The sequence below is a fragment of the Dendrobates tinctorius genome, unplaced genomic scaffold (assembly GCF_039654945.1).
Source record: "Dendrobates tinctorius isolate UK_male_01 unplaced genomic scaffold, ASM3965494v1 ptg000127l, whole genome shotgun sequence".
In the NCBI taxonomy this organism is placed as follows: domain Eukaryota; kingdom Metazoa; phylum Chordata; class Amphibia; order Anura; family Dendrobatidae; genus Dendrobates; species Dendrobates tinctorius.
In genome coordinates, this window is record NW_027361795.1 from 781,221 (window position 1) to 797,155 (window position 15,935).

A 15,935-nucleotide genomic window follows, 5' to 3' on the forward strand; every position below is an offset into this window, starting at 1 on the left:
ATGCAACCCATAACCTAACATGATGATCCAGAGGAAGGCAAAAGCCCATGAGGCAGATAGTAATTACGACATATTAGTGGAAAAATTTCACATCTGTAAAGGCAAATACCCATAACATTCAATATAATATTTTTCAAGAAAGACATCAGTCCCTCTTGGTACTTATTACGTGAATCAAACAGAGTTTAAAAATCTCACTGCTCGTACAGTAAAGAATCATAGCTTATGATGATTGAATCTTCTTTCCTCCTGATGCAGAGGATACCACCTTGACATCATTGCAGGCATAGATGTAAAAAGATCATTGCAAAGATCTCAGTATTATGCTTCATATATTTGAATATTGCAATTAGATAGTCTCTTAGCATTCATTTCTCCATACAGAATTTAATAACCAAGTTTGATAACCTGTGTTGCTATTGCAGCTCTCTCATTCACTTAATAACCTTGGTCGCCCTTCTCTGCTCCTACTCTAGTTCCGTAGTGTCTATGTTATACACTGGAGCCCAAAATTGTACACTGTATTCCAAATGTAACCTGACTAGTGACTTGTATAGAGGAAAAATTATATATTCTTCCCATGAGCTTCTATACCTCTTTTAATGAAACGTTTTGAACGACAGTTTTACCCAGTGTTTTGCTATTTAGAACATAACTGTACATGTATTTCCTCCACTCAAAAGCTTGTCTTTAATTTTATCAATGTTAAACTTCAATTCTCATTTCTCTGGCTAAGCTACCTGCTTCTCCATATCCCTTTGTAATATTAAAATATCCTTCTCTGTGTTCATTAGCTTACAGAGCTCAGCATTACGTGCAAATATTAAAATTCCATTCCACATCCCTTCCTATCACTGAAACATTATCATAATAAAAAGCAGAGGGCCCAGTGCTGACCCTGTAGCACCCCTCTGTTAACTCTTTCCCAGTTACAGTTTTTTCTATGAAAGGTGTTTTATTATTTACAGGAATATTGGTGATGACAACTTTGAGTATTAAAACATAACTTTAAGGCCCCGTCACACACAGCGATCTTGCTAGAGAGGTCGCTGATTTTGTGACGCCACAGCGATCTCGCCAGCGAGATCGCTGTGTGTGACGGGGATCAGCGACCGGCCCCCCTGCCGGTTATCGCTGATCATCCTCGATCGGCCTGGGCCATTTTTCGATTGCTGGTCTCCCGTTGGCCAGCACGCATCGCTGCTTGTGGCAGCGAGAGACCAGCGATCAGCGACGCTGGACATAGGTTTCTAATGTAAACATCGGGTATCCAGGAGTCGCGGCTCCTGGATACCCGATGTTTACATTAGAAACCAGCGTCCAGCGTCGTCGGTCCTGATCGCTGGGGCTGTCTTGTGACAGCTCATCAGGGATCAGCCTAACGATGTCCCAGCGATCCCATCATGTCGGATCGTTGGTGGGATCACTGAGATCGTTATGCGTAACAGGGCCTTAAATGAATCATTAAAAAGATTGCGGACACCAGTGTAATCACATAATACCATCTAACAAATTTATGAACCAAGATAGCCAATGCCTGTTAGAATTGCACATAAACCCACTTTTGTAGGCTATATGTGGACAGAAATATACATTAAAGAAATCCATACACCCATATGTAGGCAAGTGAATCTCCAGTCAATAGTAAATTCCCAAATAATTCTGATATTAATTAGTGGTGTAAACAGACAGACACACACCAGATATATCCGTGTGTGTATATATATATATATATATATATATATATATATATATATATATATATATATATACACATACATAGTGTTTGAGTAGATGCATCACCATTAGTGGTAGATCCCACTCAATAGTTATAGATCAAAATCCACCATTGTTCAGTGCCTGCCTACCACACAAGGTCATGTACAATATAGAATACAAAACTTGTTTGCTGTTTAGGATATGTAAAATGAAACAATCTCACCCATCTATCCATCCTTGCAACCACGGCTTTCCTTCCTGCTGGTAGGACAGCATTCCAGATTTACACCTATTGGGCTTTACATATACTAACCAGGCCTGGTTCCCCAAGACTACTGCCCTAACTAGGGTAGTCCACAGCTGTCCCTAAATAAAAACATCCTGCGTTTCCTCTATGTGCCTCCCAACGCGTTTCCTCCATTCAGCTTCATCAGGGGATTGTAATGCACTTATCCGTCTATACTACATCTCAGGTTATGGTGCTGTCGCTAAAGTGAGGTCAGTTTCTCTTTGGGATGTAGAGTGAGCTTATTGCTTCTCCTTTCCCCATGTCTTTTGTTCTTTCATTATTTCTGACAACTTTGGGCATTTTTAGACCAGTAACTCTTGCCAATTTCAATCAAATTTGGGTCATTTTAATTCTATGCATGGTCTCTTTAAGTTCCATAAGAATTTCAAATAAATTCCTGAAAATGACATGCCTACATACCACGATTGCTGCCATGGTGATGACAAGGTCAAGATATGAACTCATATTTTACCGTTACAGTTATGTTTTCAGGCAGATTACACAAAGCAAAGACATTAGGAAAGCATTTACTGTGCAGGCAGAATGGAAGCTGAGAGCTGCTTCTCACACCAGGTACGGGCAAATTCATTGACCTTCTGCTCCTCTGCCAGCGCACATTGATGGACACCCAAGGAGATTGAAATTGTGCGGATTTGTATTTTAAGATCACACATGTCTGTCTCGTCCCTGATCGCTCGTATAATCTGATAGGACACTCCTCTCATTAGCTTCAGTGGCAAAGCTTCCCGAAGACAACATTATTTTAGCCTTGTGTTTGCCAGGCATACAAGAGCAGCTTGTCCGTCCCGGACTTCAGGTAGGAATTATTTTATACTAGTTGCTTCATGCTATCAAATCCACTGAATCTCCCATAAACCTAAGGAAGACTTTAGTGCTTGATTGTCTACACAAGTGCCCCAGGCTGCATGGTTTGTGCCTTAGAGAGTATTTCTCGCATCCCTGAGAAATCAGGCGGAAGAATACGCTCCGATATTACATAATTACCATTAATCCTCATTAACACAGTCTGAAATGTTTCTGACAATTTTTTTAATTACTCCTAAAGATCAGATTCAGTTGTTCGGCTCCATTAGACTCATCACTAGTGTTGAGCATTCCGATACCGCAAGTATCGGGTATCGGCCGATACTTGCTGTATCGGAATTCCGATACCGACTTCCGATATTTTTTCAATATCGGAATTCGGCATCGGAATCGGAAGTTCAGTTGATTGACGGCCTGACGTCATCATGATGCGCGGTGTGTGCGCATCATGATGCGCCGTCATTTCGGGCCTTCCGGGGGTCTCTGCCAGCCTGCCGGGGGGCTGTGCCGGCCTGCCGGGGGGCTGTGTGGACTGCCCGGGGTCTGTACCGGCCTGCCGGGGGGCTGTGCCGGCCTGCCGGTGGTCTGTGCACCCTGTGGGGGTCTGTACCGGCCTGCCGGGGGGCTGTGCCGGCCTGCCGGGGGGCTGTGCTGATGTCCGGGGGTCTGTGCAAGCATCGTCCGATGGGACTACAAGTCCCATCGGGCGATGCCTGCTACCATGACAGTGATTGACACATTAGCCAATGATGGGACAGTAGTAGTCCCATCATCCGGCTAATGTGTTAAATGTTAAAAAAAAAAAAAAAAAAAAAAAAAATACTACATGCATGCTACATACATACTACATGCATGCTACATATATACTACATACATACTACATACATGCTACATACATACTGCATGCTACATACATACTACATACATACTACATACATACTACATACATACTACATATATACTACATACATACTACATACATGCTACATACATACTGCATGCTACATACATACTACATACATACATACTACATACATACTACATACATGCTACATACTGCATGCTACATACATACTACATACATACTACATGCATGCTACATACATACTACATATATACTACATACATACTACATACATGCTACATACATACTGCATGCTACATACATACTACATACATACTACATGCATACTACATATATACTACATACATACTACATACATGCTGCATGCTACATATATACTACATGCTACATACATACTACATGCATGCTACATACATACTACATATATACTACATGCATGCTACATACATACTACATACTACATATATACTACATACATACTACATATATACTACATACATACTGCATGCTACATACATGCTACATACATACTACATACATACTACATGCATGCTACATGCATGCTACATACATACTACATGCATGCTACATACATACCACATACATACTACATGCTACATACATACCACATATATACTACATACATACAATACATTCATACAATACATACATAGACATACAGTACATATAACATAGAGTAACATACTTACCAATACTTGTCACATTGTTCCCCGAAGCCATTGTCTATTCCGGGATAAATATTAACATAACAAACCACAAAAATACTCACCCACGATCCGAAGCAGTCCACGAGTGTGTCCCACGACGATCTTGGGTAGAGAACTGCAGCATCAGATGATGCTGCCGTTCTCTACGGGCTGCAGGAATCCAATGACGGAAGGTAGGTATCCTTCCGCACTGTATTCCTCCGCCACTTAAAAAAAAAAAGTCCCTAGTCTCACTTTATGCCATTGCTGTGTGGGAATTTCCCACACAGCAATGGCATAAAGTGAGACTAGGGACTTTTTTTTTTTTAAGTGGCGGAGGAATACAGTGCGGAAGGATACCTACCTTCCGTCATTGGATTCCTGCAGCCCGTAGAGAACGGCAGCATCATCTGATGCTGCAGTTCTCTACCCAAGATCGTCGTGGGACACACTCGTGGACTGCTTCGGATCGTGGGTGAGTATTTTTGTGGTTTGTTATGTTAATATTTATCCCGGAATAGACAATGGCTTCGGGGAACAATGTGACAAGTATTGGTAAGTATGTTACTCTATGTTATATGTACTGTATGTCTATGTATGTATTGTATGAATGTATTGTATGTATGTAGTATATATGTGGTATGTATGTAGCATGTAGTATGTATGTGGTATGTATGTAGCATGCATGTAGTATGTATGTAGCATGCATGTAGTATGTATGTAGTATGTATGTAGTATGTATGTAGTATATATGTAGTATGTAGTATGAATGTAGTATATATGTAGTATGTATGTAGCATGTAGTATGTAGCATGCATGTAGTATATATGTAGTATGTATGTAGTATGTATGTAGCATGCATGTAGTATATATGTAGTATGTAGCATGTAGTATGTATGTAGCATGCATGTAGTATGTAGCATGTAGTATGTATGTAGCATGCATGTAGTATATATGTAGTATGTATGTAGTATGTATGTAGCATGCATGTAGTATGTATGTAGCATGTAGTATGTAGCATGCATGTAGTATATATGTAGTATGTAGCATGTAGTATGTATGTAGCATGCATGTAGTATATATGTGTTATGTATGTAGCATGTAGCATGCATGTAGTATGTATGTAGTATATATGTGGTATGTATGTAGCATGCAGTATGTATGTAGCATGCATGTAGTATATATGTAGTATGTATGTTGCATGTAGTATTTATGTAGTATGAATGTAGCATGTATGTAGTATGTAGTATGAATGTAGCATGTATGTAGTATGCATGTTGTATGTATGTAGCATGTAATTTTTTTTTTTTTTTTTTTTTTTTTTTTTACATTTAACACATTAGCCGGATGATGGGACTACTACTGTCCCATCATTGGCTAATGTGTCAATCACTGTCATGGTAGCAGGCATCGCCCGATGGGACTTGTAGTCCCATCGGACGATGCCTGCACAGACCCCCGGAGCCTGCACAGACCACCGGCAGGCCGGCACAGCCCCCCGGCAGGCCGGCACAGCCCCCCGAAGCATGCACAGCCCCCCGGCAGGCCGGCACAGCCCCCCGGCAGGCCGGCACAGCCCCCCGGAGCCTGCACAGCCCCCCGGCAGGCCGGCACAGCCCCCCGGCAGGCCGGCACAGACCACCGGCAGGCCGGCACAGACCACCGGAGCCTGCACAGACCCCCTGGCAGGCCGGCACAGCCCCCCGAAAGGCCCGTACAGACCCCAGAGAGGCTGTACAAGGGCAGGAAAGGGTTTTTCTTATTCCGATACCGGAAGTCCCATAGACTTGAATGGGACTTCCGGTATCGGAATCGGCGATACCGATACTTTTTTTAAAGATCGGCCGATACCATCCGATACGATACTTTGAAGTATCGGACGGTATCGCTCAACTCTACTCATCACTGCTTATATTGTTTGACCAGCTATTACAATCATGACTCAATCATTCAAGGGTGTAGTTGCTGCCTTCAAACTTAAAGGCCACGGTCACACGTTCAGTATTCGGTCAGTATTTTACATCAGTATTTGTAAGCCAAAACCAGGAGAGGAACAATCAGAGGAAAAGTAGAACAGAGACACGTCACCACTTCTGGATTTATCACCCACTCCCGATTTGGCTTCCAGATACTGAGGTAAAGAACTCTCACAAGGTTGTCAGACAGATAAGTGATGTTCTTGGTGCCCGGTTGCTTAAAATACTCCATTTTGGATTTTTTTTATTAACTCCCATAAGATTTAAAGAGCAATCAGAACAAGCAGTTTTTAGAGTTTTTATTACTTTAGTTTATAACTACATAAGTTAGGTTTTATAATATGGCCCATTACTAGGAGGAGGAAAGTGTTCACTTGATGAAGGGTTAGATTGTTTCAGTTTGACGCTAGGTAATAAGTAAAAGTCATATAAAGGTGCCCATACACCTTCATTTAATGGCCACAGATTTTCTTCCTGATACCTCGGTACACCAGCGATTATTTTCAACATGTTTGCAGCTTCCACACTCATCTGATGGGGACTTACCGTCTGCAGGAACAATTGATCAGGCATGTTGTATCCAACATGTCCGATTCTTTTTTCCCAACTTCTGCTGTTGGAGAAAAGTTGGGACAAATCCATAGACGCGAGAAAGACCAGTGATTTTCCTAATGATTTTCCTAATATAAAGGAAGCAACCAAACATCGTTCAACAACAAGGATGAGGAAATGGTTTTCTTAAAGGGATCTTGTCACGTTGAAAATGGGATCTGATCTGCAGGCAGATGTTATAGAGCCGGAGCAGTTGCTTGGATTGATATAGACATTTTTTAGGAAAATATTCACTAAGCCTTGCATTTTATTCATTTAAATTACTGGTGTTTGTATGCATATGACTCCAGTGGGCGGCCCTATTCCATGATTGACAGTCTTCCATGTTTGACTGTGCATGCAGAGAGAGCTGTCAATCACTAGTGGGACCGCCCACTGGGCTCATGCACACAAACACCAGGGATTTCAATGAATAAAAGAGAAAAAGAGAGATTAAGACAAGTTACACTGAATCTTTTCCAACAATCTATATATTATTCTTTTCAGCTTCTAAATATCTATAACATGCCATTCGCAAATCAGACTGAAAGTGTGACATGACAGGTTCACGATAAGAAAAATGGGGATATTCTATTCTGGGATTGCACCTTTAAGAGGGTTTTGTGCTGGAGTACACTCGCGTAGTATTTGTTTCCCAATTATTTCTGGTATATCGGCTCTGTCATTCTTTCACCATGCAGCATGTACATATGTCTCAGTTATCTTTATAAGTGAGTTTTTATGTCTTTAATATTTTATACTGTTCTCCAAGCTATTAATGTTTTATGTATTCATCATTTTTTATTGTTGTACCACATTGTATCTCCAGGGGGAGGTGGATTGAAATGTTATTGTATCTTATAGATTTTGATATGCTGAACATGAATATGTGCTCCAAAAGTCTGTATCACGTAAGGTTTTTAACCCCTTCATGAACGGAACTTTTTTCGATTTTTCGTTTTCGCTTTTCGCTCCCCTTCTTTCCAGAGCCATAACTTTTATTTTTCCTGCAATATGGCCGTGTGAGGGCTTATTTTTTACAGGACGAGTTGTACTTTTGAACAACACCATAGGTTTTACCATGTCGTGTACTCAAAAATGGGAAAAAAATTCCAAGTGCGGTGAAATTGCAAAAAAAAGTGCAATCCCACACTTGTTTTTTATTTGGCTTTTTTTTGCTAGGTTCACTAAATGCTAAAACTCATCTGCCATTATGAATCTCCAGGTCATTTCGAGTTCATAGACACCAAACATGTCTAGGTTCTCTTTTATCTAAGTGGTGAAAAAAAATTCCAAACTTTGCTTAAAAAAAAAAAAATTGTGCAATTTTCCGAGACCCGTAGCGTCACCATTTTTCATGATCTCGGGTTGGTTGCAGGCTTATTTTTTGCGTGCCGAGCTGATGTTTTTAATGATACCACTATTGTGCAGATACGTTCTTTTGCTCTCCCGTTATTGCATTTTAATGCAATGTCGCAGCAACCAAAAAAACATAATTCTGGCATTTTGATTTTTTTATCGCTACGCCATTTAGCGATCAGGACAATTTTTTTTATTGAAAGATTGGAAGATTCTGAACGCGGCGATATCAAATATGTGAAGGTTTGATTTTTTTTATAGTTTAGTTTCATTGGGGCGAAAGGGGGAGTGATTTGAACTTTTATGTTTTTTTATTTTTTTATATTTTTAAACACTTTTTTTTTTACTTTTGGCTTGCTTCAATAGCCTCCATAGGAGGCTAGAAGCTGCTATAGCGCGATCGCCACATGGTGGTGCTCATAGCAATCTGCCATCAACAACCATAGAGGTCTCAAGGAGACACAGCGATGACCCCTGATCATGTGACGGGGGTCGTCGCTGTGCGTACTTCCAGACCAGCATCCGGAAGTGCATTTAAATGCCCGCTGTCAGAGTTTGACAGTGGCATTTAACTACTTAATAGGCGCTGGTGGATCGCGATTCCACTCACGCCTATTGCGGGCACATGTCAGCTGCTAAAAACCGCTGTCATGTCGCGGCTTTGAGGTGTGTTCACCGCCAGAGCCCACCCCAAAGCGGGGGATACTGCCAGCTGACATACTATTCCGTCACCTGGCAGTTAGGGGTTAAGAAACAGCAGTTTATAGTCTACATTATGACGTCTGAGACACTACATACATGTGCATCGATGTCAGAAGCAAAAGCAATTGTTCAAAAGTGTTTTGGAGATGACTTTCATTTATAATTCGTGTCAGATGCTTCTCGAATAAGATTCCAGCAATAGTCAGCCAGCATTGACTGTTGTGAGTTCATTTTCCCCTTCACCATTGAGGTCTGATGAACTCCCTCTTCTGGTGAAGGAATGTAGTGAGGCTGATTACAAAGCACCTGGGCAGGATGATGATGAATGGGTGACGGGAATTACTGACTGGATATAAGGCAGCCGACGCCCTTCTGCCTTGCTGGTGATCTCTCTGAGGGATTCTAGGAGACCAGTCTGATTCCTGCTCCTCAAAAGCTAAGTTTTCTGCTCTACTTTTTGCATTTGTGTTTTGGTTTTGTTTTGCATTGTTTTCCTTAATTTCTGCCATTCCCTGCTGGGGTGAGCTGAATTCCTTTTTGCTCTGTCTTCAGAAAATACCTGAGTGCTGATATAGTCTTTTTGAAGCCTAGCGTCTTCAGGGCTTTTTTCCCTATCAGCTGTTGGCTCTTGTCTTGATAGGGTTTTAGCGGATTACAGACAGCAGCTTTTCTATCCTGCCCTATCTAGTTAGCTTGGGCCCCATCATTTGCTCAGCCTATCTTTCTATCTGTGTGAGTGTTTTTTCATCTTGCTTCACCGTCATTATATGTTGGGGGCTGCCTATTGCTTTGGGGTCTGCTCTGGGGCAGTTTAGATTTCCCTTTCTGTCTTTAGGCTATGTAGTTCTCCGGCTGTGATCGAGGGGTCTAGGGCACCGTAGGAACCCCCCATGGCTACTGCTAGTTGTTGTTGATAGCTTCAGGGGTCTGCAATCCGATAGCTGCCAACTTCTCTGGTTTTCTGGACTTAGCTAGTATTTCTGTTTTTGCCTCCTATGGTGACTCATTCATAACAGAATCACCAGCCATACCGCAGATCCTAGGGTACTCAATAGCAGGAAATAATTGTAAAAAAAAAAAAAAAAAAGGTGTGTATATTTTTTCCTTTATATCTCTGAGGCCGTAGGGGGAATTTTTTTTCCTCTCAATGGAGATAAAGCAATTGTCTGATTGTGTGGAGCAGCTCGCTGCGGAAGTGCGGGGAAATTCCGCCTACCTTGCTCATTCACATGCTGCTGAACCAATGATCCCTACTCCTGATGTGTTTTTTGGGGATCGGTCTAAATTTTTGAATTTCAAATATAATTGTAAATTATTTTTTGCCTTGAAGCCTAACTCGTCAGGGAGCTCCTCTTTGCAATCCCCAGGATTGGGCGTTTTCTTTGAAACCAGATGATCCTATTCTGACTAATGTGAACGCATTTTTTCAAGCCTTGGGGTTGTTGTATGATGAACCTAATGCTATTGATCAGGCTGAAAAGACCCTGTTGGCATTGAGCCAGGGTCGAGATTCTGCAGAATTGTACTGTCAAAAATTCCGAAAGTGGGCGGTCCTTACTACCTGGAATGATAATGCCTTGGCAGCTCTTTCGGAAGGGTTTGTCAGAAGCCGTAAAAGATACTATGGTGGGATTTCCTGTTCCCTCTGGTCTTGACGATTCTGTGTCATTAGCCATCCAGGTTAATCGGCGTTTACGTGAACGCAGGACTGCACGAGAGGTGTTGCCACCTGTTGAACAAATGTCTGAACCTATGCAATGTGAGTTTTGTCCAGGGAGCAACGTCAGGAGTTCAGAAGGCGTAATAAGCTGTGTTTTTTTGTGGAGATGCCTCGCATATTATTTCTGTCTGTTCTAAACGAGAGAAACGTTTTGCACACACATTTTTCTGTGGGTGGTGTTCAACCTAAGTTTCTTCTGGCAATTACTCTGATCTGCTCCCTGTCCACATTTTCCGCCAAGGCTTTTGTGGATTCGGGAGCAGCCCTGAACCTAATGAACTTGGATTTTGCTAAACGTTGTGGATTTCCTATGACACCTCTGCGGACGCCTATCCCTTTGAGGGGGAATGATGCTACTCCTTTGGCGAAAAATAAGCCTCAGTTTTGGACCCAAGTGGTAATGCGGGTCGCCCCAGACCATCAAGAAAATTGCAGATTTTTGGTGTTGCATGATTTGCATGATACCATTGTTCTGGGGGTTTCCCTGGTTGCAAATTCATAATCCAGTTTTGGATTGGAAATCTGTGTCTGTGGTGAGTTGGGATTGTCGGTGTGCCCTTAGTGAGGCTCCGGTTTTTTCCACCTCTCCTCAGTCGCATGATGTTCCTGACTATTTGGCGGATTTTTATGATGTATTTAGTGAGAATGAGTCTGCGTCTTTGCCTCCTCATAGGAGATATGACTGTGCAATTGAACTGAGCCCGGAGTGTAAATTTCCCAAGGGTCGGCTCTTCAATTTATCTGTACCCGAGCACGAGGCTATGCAATCCTATATTAAGGAGGCGTTGGAGAAGGGTCATATTAGACCATCCTCTTCACCCTTAGGTGCTGTTTTTTTTCGTGGCCAAAAAGGATGGTTCATTAAGGCCTTGTATTGATTATCGTGCCCTCAACAAAATTACTATTAAATATCAGTATCCGTTACCCCTGATTTCGGATCTATTCTCCAGAGTTAAAGGTGCTTGCTGGTTTACCAAGCTTGACATCAGGGGGGCGTATAATCTTATCCGCATTAAGCATGGGGATGAATGAAAGATGGCGTTTAATACGCCGGAGGGACATTTTGAGTACCCAGTGATGCCTTTTGGGCTCACTAATGCCCCTTCTGTCTTCCAGTGCTTCATGAACGATATTTTCCGAGACTTTGTGGATAAATTTTTGATTATCTATCTGGATGATATTTTGATCTTCTCCAAGGATTGGGATTCTCATGTGGAACATGTTCGGACTGTGTTCCGGATCTTGAGGGAGAATTCCCTGTATGTCAAAGGATCGAAATGCCTTTTTGGGTACAGAGGATTTCTTTTTTGGGATTTATTTTGTCTCCGTCAACTATTGAAATGGACCCGGCCAAGGTACAGGCCATTTATGATTAGGTTCAGCCCCCTTCTTTGAAGGCCCTCCAGAAGTTTTTGGGTTTTGCTAATTTTTATCGGAAATTTATAGCAAAATTTTCTAGTATTGCCAAGCCGTTGACTGATCTGACTAAGAAGGGTGCTGATGTGTTGAATTGGTCTCCGGAGGCTGTTTCTTCCTTTCAGGAGCTCAAGCGAAGATTCACTTCTGCCCCGGTTTTGCGGCAACCTGATGTCTCACTCCCGTTCCAGGTAGAGGTGGACGCTTCTGAGATTGGTGCAGGAGCTGTTTTGTCCCAAAAGGATCCTGTAACATCTAAAATGAATCCCTGTGCTTTCTTTTCCCGAAAGTTCTCTCCATCTGAACGTAACTATGATGTGGGGAATCGGGAACTGTTAGCCATGAAATGGGAATTTGAGAAGTGGAGACATTGGTTGGAGGGAGCTAAACATCAAGTCGTGGTCCTCACTGACCACAAGAATTTGATTTACCTGGAGTCGGCCAAACGCTTGAACCCTAGACAGGCTAGGTGGGCCTTGTTTTTTACACGTTTTGATTTTGTGGTCTCTTTTCTTCCTGGCACTAAGAATGTCAAGGCTGGCGCTCTCTCTAGGAGCTTCTTTGCTGATTCTCCTGTGGTGACCAAGCCTGCTACCATCTTAGGCGAAGGGGTAGTTCTTTCTGCCATCTCGCCCAATTTGAGACGTGCTCTGGAAGAGTTCCAGGAGGACCAACCTGAGCGTTGTCCCAGCGGAAAGTTGTATGTTGCTGACCAGTGGAAGAAGAGAGTGATGTCTGAAGTTCATTGCTCTGCATTGGCTGGTCATCCAGGTATTTTTGGTACTAGAGATCTGGTGAGTCGGTCTTTTTGGTGGCCCGCCTTGTCTCGTGATGTCAGGAATTTTGTGCAGTCCTGTGGGACTTGCTCTCGGTCTAAACCTTGTTCTTGCTCTAGTGGGTTGTTGATGCCTTTGCCGGTTCCCAGGAGGCCATGGACCCATATTTCAATGGATTTCATCTCTGATATGCCTGTCTCTCAGAGAATGACTGTTATTTGGGTGATTTGTGATAGGTTCTCTAAGATGGTTCAACTTGTACCACTCCCTAAGTTGCCAGCTTCCTCTGAGTTGGTGCCCCTGTTTTTGCAACAGGTGGCTCGCTTGCACGGGATTCCTGAGAACATTGTATCTGACAGAGGAGTTCAGTTTGTGTCTAGATTTTGGAGGACTTTCTGTTCCAAGCTGGGAATTCAGTTGTCCTTCTCCTCTGCTTTTCACCCTCAGACCAATGGGCAGACGGAGAGAACAAACCAAACAATTGACATACTCCACTTTCCCTGGTACCGTTTCTCAATCAGCGCAATGTCTTGGTGAAATCTTTCACTGTGTTCATCGCTATCGGCACCAAGATTGGCTGGAAAAAAGTCCAAGTGAGAATGTAGAAAATGCATTTTTAGTGACATGTTGCATTTCATCAAATGATATGCTGTGAGCTTGTTGTCCACAAGTTGTTCAAAGTTCGGTGCCCTGCTGTGGCCAAGGAAGTTGAAGGTCACATCTTTAAAGGCTCTCCATGCCACTTGTTCAGCACCTTCATAGAATCATAGAATCATAGAATCATAGAATCGTAGAGTTGGAAGGGACCTCCTGGGCCATCTGGTCCAACCCCCTGCTCAAAGCAGGATTCGCTAAATCATCCCAGTCAGATGTCTGTCCAGCCTCTGTTTGAAGACTTCCATTGAAGGAGAACTCACCACTTCTCGTGGCAGCCTGTTCCACTCATTGATCACTCTAAATGTCAAAAAGTTTTTTCTAATATCTAATCTGTGTCTCCTCCCATTCAGTTTCATCCCATTGCTTCTAGTCTTTCCTTGTGCAAATGAGAATAAAGTTGATCCTTCTACAATGTGACAGCCCTTTAGATATTTGTAGACAGCTATTAAGTCTCCTCTCAGTCTTCTCTTTTGCAAACTAAACATTCCCAAATCCTGCAACCTTTCCTCATAAGACAGGGTTTGCAGACCGGTCACCATTCTGGTCGCTCTTTTCTGAACTTGCTCCAGTTTGTTGATGTCTTTTTTAAAATGTGGTGCCCAAAACTGGACACAATATTCCAGATGAGGTCTGACCAAAGAGGAGTAGAGGGAAATAATGACTTCACGTGATCTAGACTGTATGCTTCTGTTAATACATCCTAGAATTGCATTTGCCTTTTTTGCTGCTGCATCACACTGTTGACTCATATTCAGTCTGTGATCTATTAGTATACCCAAGTCTTTTTCACATGTGCTGTCACTTAGCCCTATTCCTCCCATTCTATATATGCTTTTTCCATTTTTATTGCCCAGATGTAGTACTTTGCATTTCTCCCTGTTAAAAACCATTCTGTTAGTTGCTGCCCACTTCTCCAGTTTATTTAAATCTTTTTGAATCCTCTCTCTCTCTTCTCTAGTATTAGCTATCCCTCCTAGCTTTGTGTCATCAGCAAATTTAATCAGTTTACCCTCAATTCCTTCATCTAAATCGTTGATAAAGATGTTGAACAATACAGGGCCCAGGACAGAGCCCTGTGGTACCCCACTTGAGACATTCTTCCAACTGGATGTGCAGCCATTTACGACCACTCTTTGGGTCCGATCACTAAGCCAATTATGAATCCACCTAACAGTTGCCTTGTCCATTCCATACTTAATCATTTTTTCAATAAGGATTGTATGAGAGACTTTGTCAAATGCTTTGCTGAAGTCAAGATATACTATATCTACAGCATTTCCTTGATCCACCCAATCAGTGATACCGTCATAGAAGGAAATTAAGTTAGTCTGACATGACTTATTAGTTACAAACCCATGCTGACTCTGTTTAATCACTTCATTCTTATCCAGGTATTGACATACATGTTGTTTAATAATTTGTTCAAAGATCTTTCCTGGTATAGAAGTCAGACTCACCGGCCTATAGTTACCTGGGTCCACCTTCTTCCCCTTGCAAAAGACCATCAAAGCTACTGTCATTCATTATATCTCTGATCTGTGGGCCAATAAAAATACCTTCTTTATTCTTTGCATCACTTATTCTTGGAAATTTCTGTCGCAAGTAAGGAAAGGCTTCCGATTCTTTGTTCATTGCTTTGACAAAATTCTTCATAAGCCCAAGTTTAATATGCAAAGGAGGGAGAAATATCTTTGCTGGATCAATGAGAGGATTATGTTTAACAATCGTCTGTCCAGCAACCAGGTTTTCGTGGAGTGACCAGTCCTTTCTGAAATATTGCATTTCTCGTGCAAGACTGTCCCACTCACAAATAAAACAAGAATACTTCGTATATCCAAGCTGCAGTCCAAGAAGAAGTGCAACAACTTTTACATCACCACATATGTTCCAGTTATAATTTCTATTAATGTGGGTCAACAGTATTTCCATATTCTCATACATTTCTTTCATGTGTATGGCATGTCCAATAGGTATAGAAGGATAGATATTTCCGTTGTGTAGTAAAACAGCCTTCAGACTTAAAACTGACGAGTCAATGAACAGTCGCCATTTCTTCGAGTCATGTTCGTATCCAAGAGCACCAAACAACCCCAAGACGTCGTTGCAAAAGGTTAAACTGTTGACATGGTTGAAAAATTGATTAAGGTCTTCTTGACGACTGCGAAAAACAGAAACTCTTGTTCCTGGTAATAAGAGTGTCACGGAGTTACCGCGACAGAACAGAGCGGGAAGACCGCAGCGTCTGACGGCTCCTGCTTTGAAGCTGAGGAGAAGCACTCCTCCGGCATATTAAGGGTGATTGTTTTCTTTGAGCAGGACAGGGGTTAATCTGC

At 42.2% G+C, this 15,935-nt stretch overlaps 1 protein-coding gene across 6 annotated transcripts in view; it reads left to right on the forward strand.

The window, feature by feature from the left end:
* Positions 1-15,935, forward strand: part of LOC141047368 (uncharacterized) — a 254,251-nt gene that overhangs the window by 149,170 nt on the left and 89,146 nt on the right. The window contains exon 1 of one of the 6 annotated variants that reach the window (XM_073542415.1): positions 2,534-2,581. The exons of 4 other annotated variants lie outside the window; for them this stretch is intronic. The gene's annotated coding sequence lies outside the window, so the exon portion shown is untranslated. Of the gene's footprint in view, positions 1-2,533; positions 2,582-2,630; positions 2,826-15,935 lie in introns of those variants that run through there. One more of the 6 variants, XM_073542412.1, reaches the window with a different exon arrangement.